The sequence below is a fragment of the Nyctereutes procyonoides genome, unplaced genomic scaffold (assembly GCF_905146905.1).
Source record: "Nyctereutes procyonoides isolate TBG_1078 unplaced genomic scaffold, NYPRO_anot_genome, whole genome shotgun sequence".
NCBI lineage: Eukaryota > Metazoa > Chordata > Mammalia > Carnivora > Canidae > Nyctereutes > Nyctereutes procyonoides.
The window spans coordinates 5,868,715-5,875,380 of NW_026575117.1; the positions used below are offsets into that span (position 1 = coordinate 5,868,715).

At 38.8% G+C, this 6,666-nt stretch overlaps 1 pseudogene; it reads left to right on the forward strand.

Moving 5' to 3' along the window:
• The first annotated feature begins 202 nt into the window (after nt 1-202).
• LOC129515362 (ferritin light chain-like) lies at nt 203-932 on the forward strand (annotated as a pseudogene).
• Nucleotides 933-6,666: the final 5,734 nt, after the last annotated feature.

Consider the following 6,666-nt stretch of genomic DNA (forward strand, 5'->3'; position numbering starts at 1 on the left):
TACCTCACCTGTCCACCTTTCTTCCTCCTCTCCTTTTATTCATTTGTTTAAGTGATATTTCTTTAACACCACTATATGATGCTCACTGCTCCGGCCTATAAGGTGATGGGCAAACCAGAGTCCCTGCCTTCACAGAGCTTACAGGCTAGTAAGGAAAACATATCTATTTAGGTGAATACTATTAGTACAAAGAACAGGCGGTGCTTTCGGCGGTCCTGCGGATCTGTCTCTTGCTTCAACAGTGTTTGGACGGAACAGACCCAGGGACGCCCCTTCTACCAGCCAACGGCCACCCTCCAACCTTTTTTCCAGTCGCAACCTTCGGAGCCATCTTCCTGGCCATCTTGTGACACCGGCAGCGAACACCCAAGTTTGAATTTAATTCCTTGTCCAGGATCAACCATGAGCTCCCAGATTTGTCAGAATTATTCTACCGAGGTGGAGGCCGCCGTCAACCGCCTGGTCAACATGCACCTGCGGGCCTCCTACACCTACCTCTCTCTCCGGGCTTCTATTTCGACCGTGACGATGTGGCTCTGGAGGGTGTGGGCCACTTCTTCGGCGAGTTGGCTGAGGAGAAGCGCGAGGGCGCCGAGCGTTTCTTGAAGATGCAAAACCAGCGCGGCGGCCGTGCCCTCTTCCAGGACGTGCAGAAACCGTCCCAAGATCAGTGGGGGAAGACCCTGGACGCCATGGAAGCCGCCCTGCTTCTGGAGAAGAGCCTGAACCAGGCCCTTCTGGATCTGCATGCCCTGGGTTCTGCCCCCGCGGATCCCCATCTCTGTGACTTCCTGGAGAACCACTTCCTAGATGAGGAGGTAAAACTCATCAAGAAGATGGGCGACCACCTGACTAACCTCCGCAGGCTGGCCACCCCCCAGGCTGGGCTGGGCGAGTATCTTTTTGAAGGGCTCACTCTCAAGCACGACTAGGAGCCTCTGGAGACCAGCAGCCTTTGAGGGGCTCTTCTGGCAACCCCCTGGTGCCAGGGCTTGTGCCTGAACCTTTTCCCATGCAGCCACTAGGCAGCTTTTTAACCATTCTGGAGCCCTTTCCCAAAACGTGGACCAAATGGAGACAATAAAGCTTTTTGCAGCAAAAAAAAGAAAAAAAAAAAAAAAAGAACAGAGGACCCATTACTTAGTTATTCTAGTGGAGTAACGTGAGGTAATATGCAGAGAAGTCCCCTGTTGGAAAATCCTGACCCGAAACAAGAACGAGAGCAACAGTGGGATTATGGAGTATCAGCAACTCAGGTGGGATGTTGTAGGGAGAATGAAAGGCAAAGACAGAGTCAGAGACAGAAAGAAAGAGAAAAGACCTCTCAACTAACTGCCATTCTATCCTCACTTCTCACTGTTTCTCCGTGATGATGGCCTGACTCCAGCTGACTCCACATTTTATCCACAGTCCATATAGCCAACAGCATTCTTTTCTCTCCATGGCCTTTACTTTTTTTTTTTCTCCCCTGCTGGAGCAGGGTGGTGATTGGGGAGTGGAAGGGAATGCATGCTGGTTTCTTGTGTCCAGGACATCAAGCAGAGGAGGGCATTAGGGAGGGCTAGGTTTCCAAACCACACTGTCAGGGTGAACTTACGTTGTTGTTAATGACTTTGACGTTATTAGGCTAGACAGAGAAATGTCGATGTGAATCATCTTCAGGGTTATTCCATATTCATAATGGACTAAATATAGTCAGAGGAATGGGACTAGCGGGCACAGGCCCCTGGATGGTCATAGTAGATGATTCCCATGATGAAATTAAGTGCCAACCCAGCTCCTTTGTTCCCCAAGGGGCAGAGAAACCCATACCCCCACCCTCCAACCCAAAGATGAAACCAAGAAACAGTTGTTAGATTTTACCCTTCTTTTCCAGTAGCCAAATTTAAATACCATTTCTCAAGGCCAGGTATTTTGCTCTGATTTGTGGAGATTTAGAGTACATGGATCCAGCCAGGGGCGGCCAATCCCAAGGCAGTCTGTGCCTCTGCCCAGTGCCAAAGCCTCGAGGCCATGATTTTCATTAAATGAGAAGGTTAATATTTTCACTTATGTAAAGGAGAATATGAAGGGATGAGGGGAGGGGTTGCAACTATGAAAATAAGCTTTTTCTTTGTAGCATAATGAAAGGTGGAGGTAGAGAAGAGGAAGAAGTACAGAAAAAGAGTCATTGATCTACTCACTAAGATTCAAAATTAAGAACTCAACTGGTAATGCCTAGATACACAATACATATACTTGAGAGTTATCTAGAAGTTTTTGTTTAGCACATTAAAATTCATTACTAAGGCCTGCATCACTGGGTTTGATAATCACTCTTATTGGGTTTAGAAATTTTTTTTTTGTTTTAGAAATAATTTTGAGGTGAGAAAATAAATGTGCATTGGGTTGTTCTATCATTAGCCTGGCTAAACCAAGAATTATATCACCCAGAGTCTTCTTCTGCATGATCCCAGACTACAGTTGCTAGGATAAGAACAAGCATGACATTTGGGAATAGAAATTGAAGCAGAAGCCATTACTCTCTGATGTCCTTCACAGCTTGATATGATGACAAGCAGAAGAAGAGATGCCTAGCAAGTTCCAGCTTGTTCTCACTCTCCTTCATTCCATGCCCAGCTCTTCTGCCTGACTGTCAGCCCTGCAGACCAACAACAGCCCAGCCCACCTCCAGCCTCCTGGCCTCAGATCCCCAGAGGTCAGTCTGGAAGCAATGGCTTCCCAGTTTCCCCTCCACAAGTTTCTCTCTACACAGTCTCACTTTGGCCACCTATCATGCTTGGTTTCTTAGTTTCCCTTGCAAGTTCTTACTTGTCCACATACATCAGTGTCTCCTCTGGGGACCTCTAATGTCCCATTCCACATCTCCATTTCTTAAACTCCTCCTGTAATTGTGTAAGGTGTAATCTCTATGTGAATGCTATATCCCATTACACTTAGAATTGTTCTGCTTCCCTAACTAAACCCTGGCTAACACATGATTATTTATTCTAGATGTATTTCCAAATGAACAGAATTTAAAGGACGGGAATCCCTGATTTGATTGTGTTTAAAGACATTAATGACCTTATTGCTGATAGTGGTAAATGGGACACTGGTAGTCTGTGACATGCAATAGCAGAACAGTTATTTAAGCCATCACCTGGAATCAAGTGCCCATAGAAGACAAGGATTTGAGTGACCAAGTAGCTTACTCCATAGAGCATTTTAGTTTAAATAAAGAGTGTGTGGATTATCAGGTTGTTTGGAGAACATGAAGAAAGAAGATGAGGAGCCCAGAACTTCGAATTTCCAGATCAAGATCCAGGTAAGTGACCACAGAACATCTGTGGCTATTTTATGTAAAACAGCAAAATTAACTCATCTCTTACTGCTTCAGGCTGAGATACCTGAACATTTAACCAAAATATAATCTTGTGCGTAGCCGAATTACAATGCAAGTTGAATTTATAAGCTCGTAGAATATCTTATGTTAAATTTAGGGCATTAATTGGAAAGAATTTGGACACCAAGATTTGGAATGGTGATTTATGAATAGATTCAAATGAAGCCACAGACCTTGAAATTCCATATTCTGCAAGATTTTTTTGTTTTTGTTTTTTGTTTTTTGTTACTGGCGATATAATGTTCTTCCCTATCTGAGGAGATTTGTCTTTCTTTCCCTGAAGAACTTGTGATGGCAACTCTTGTCTTGCAGGGCAACACTGATCCTCCTCAAGACCTAGCTCTGCAACCACGTATTACTTTTGAGCTATATCCAAACTCAAGTCCCATAAGGTCCCCAAGGAGTCATTTCAAAGTGTGACTCATAGGGGTTAAGACAGAAAAGGAACCCAAGATTTGTTGACTAAAAAATAAAAAGTCTGGGGCAACATGTATAAGAAAGTAACCTAAAAGTATGGGTCAGAATGGAAGGGATATAATATTAGACCAGGACAGGGCAGCCCAGGTGGCTCAGTAGTTTAGCACCACCTTCTAAGGTGTGATCTTGGAGACCTGGGATTGAGTCCCATGTCCGGCTCCCTGCATGGAGCCTGCTTCTCTCTCTGCCTGTGTCTCTGTCTCTCTGTCTCTCTCTGTGTCTCTCATGAACAAATAAATAAAATCTTTAAAAAAATATATTAGACCAGGATAAACTTATTGACATGAATACAATAAGCAAAGTCCTGAATTAAAGTTTCAATTTGAATGCCTTGGAAAGTCTCTAACAGTTTGTATACAAATTAAAAACTAAGTTTATGCTATCTAAAGAGATACAATACAAATATAAATCAAAAAGAAAATTATATTTTTAGGAAAGACACACCAAACAGTAGGCATAAGTATAATATCAGGGAAAGTAAATTTCAGAAGAAAAAGTATTTCCAGAAATAAAGAGAAATATTTACTAATGATAAAGACTATTTCATCAGAAGACAAAAGAATTATAATTGTATGTGACTATAATAACAGCACTTAAAAATACATAAAGCAAGACCTAACAGAATGAAATAAACAAATTAATCTTAGAGATCTTAATACTTCACTATCAATGATGGATATGACAACTGGATAAAAATGTGTTAGACTATGAAGATACAAATGACACTTTCAACTACCTTCACCTCATAGATATTTATACAGAATTATGCCCAACATAGAATACACATTATTAAAAAGATATAGATCATATTTTCAGCCATAAATGTCTCAATAAATCTCAAAGATTGAAATCTTAGAGTATATTTTTACCACAATGGATTGAATTAGAAATTGGTAACAAAAAAATCCCAAAATATTTTAAAATTAAACAATACTTCTTAATAACTCATAAGCAAAAAATAAATCACAAGAAAAATAGAAAACACATTGAACTAAATAATAATGGAATGATAGTATATGAAATTTGTTAGATATAGTAAAAATAGTACATACAGGGAAATTACATCTCAATGCTTATATTAGAAAAGAAGAAAGATTTAAAATTGATGATCTAAGTCTTTATCTCAAGATGCTACAGAAGAAGGAGGAAAGCAAACTAAAATCACAGAAAAGGAAAAAATGGGCAAAAATCATTAAATATGAACTGACAAATAATAGAGGAAATTGACAAAAACAAAATCAGTTTTTTGAAAAATTAATGAGATTGATAAATCGATAGCTGATTAATCAAGGAAAAAAATGAAAACAAATTACCAACATGAAGAATGAAAGTGGGGATTTTGCTAAAGATTCTGAAGACACTAAAGGGATAATAAGACTAAATTTCATTCTAATAAATTCAATATCTTAAATGAAATGGACAATCTTCTAGGAAGACACAACTTATTAAAACTGACATAGAAGAAATAAGAAATGGAAATAGTCCTATTTTAAAAATTGGATCAGTAATAAAAAAACTTTGCCACAAAGAAAACTCCATGCTCAGATGCTTTCATCAGTCAATTCCACCAAATATACAAAGGAAGAAGTAATAACAATCTTTAAAAACCTTTTAGAAAATAGAGTGGAAAGGAAAAGCCCACAATTTCTTCATAAGGCCAACATAAACTTAATATCAAAATTCCACAAGATATCATGAGAAAAGAAAAATCATTGGTTAATATCTTTTATTATATGAACGCAAAGCAATCCTTAACAAAATTTAGCAAATCTCTTCATGACTAAGTGGAATTTATTCCTGAAATGCAATGTCACCTCAATAATTAAAAATCAAAGTAGTCACAACGACAGAATGAAAGAGAAAAACATATGACCACCACAATAAAGATGAGAAAGATTGTCAAAATTCAACACCTACTTAAGACTCTAACAATTTTCAGAATAGGAATAGAAGGAAACCTCAATGTGATAAGAGATATCTATGAAAAACCCATGCAATCATTATTGCTAATGGTGATAATGTGATATATTGAATGTTTTCCCCAAATATTGGAAGCAAAACAAGCATGTCTGCTCTTACCACTTCTGGTAATATCCAGGGCGACAGGCAAGGCTGGGTGGGGGAGTATACAGTTTGAAAAAGAAGTAGTAAAATATTCATAGATGAAATAATTGTTTATATGTAAACATATAGAAAATTTTATGAATCTTTAAAAAAGATACTGGACTTCATAGTGGAATTAGAAAGGTCACCAGATACAAGGTCAATTTTTAAAAATAGTAAATAATTGGAAAATAAAACTTAGAAAAATCCATTTACAATATAATTTATCATCTAAACAAATAGAGATATCATTCCCACAGACTGGAAGACTCAAAATTGTTAACATCTGGGCTCTCCTTGCCCCTATCTACATATTGAATACAATCCCTCCCATACCTACAGGATTTTTAAAGTATAAAATCATAAGTTGATTCTAAAATATATGTGGAAATTCAAAGACCCATAATAACCAAAACAGTCTAAAAAAAGAGTTACCAGAGTTGAATCCTGAGTCCTGATTTCAAGACGTCCCATAAAGCTAAAGAAATCGAGTATAGTATTGGCATAGTGATAGTCGGATCAATGGAACAGAATGGAGGGCCCAGAAAGAGACCCCCACATAAAAAGTAAATTGATTTTCAACAAAGCTGCCAAGGCAATTCAGTGAGCAGAGGAAATATCTCACAACAAACTGTGCTGAAACAATTGGCTGTTTGTATGGGGGAAAAAATGAATCTTGACCTCTACTCGATAGAGTTCTA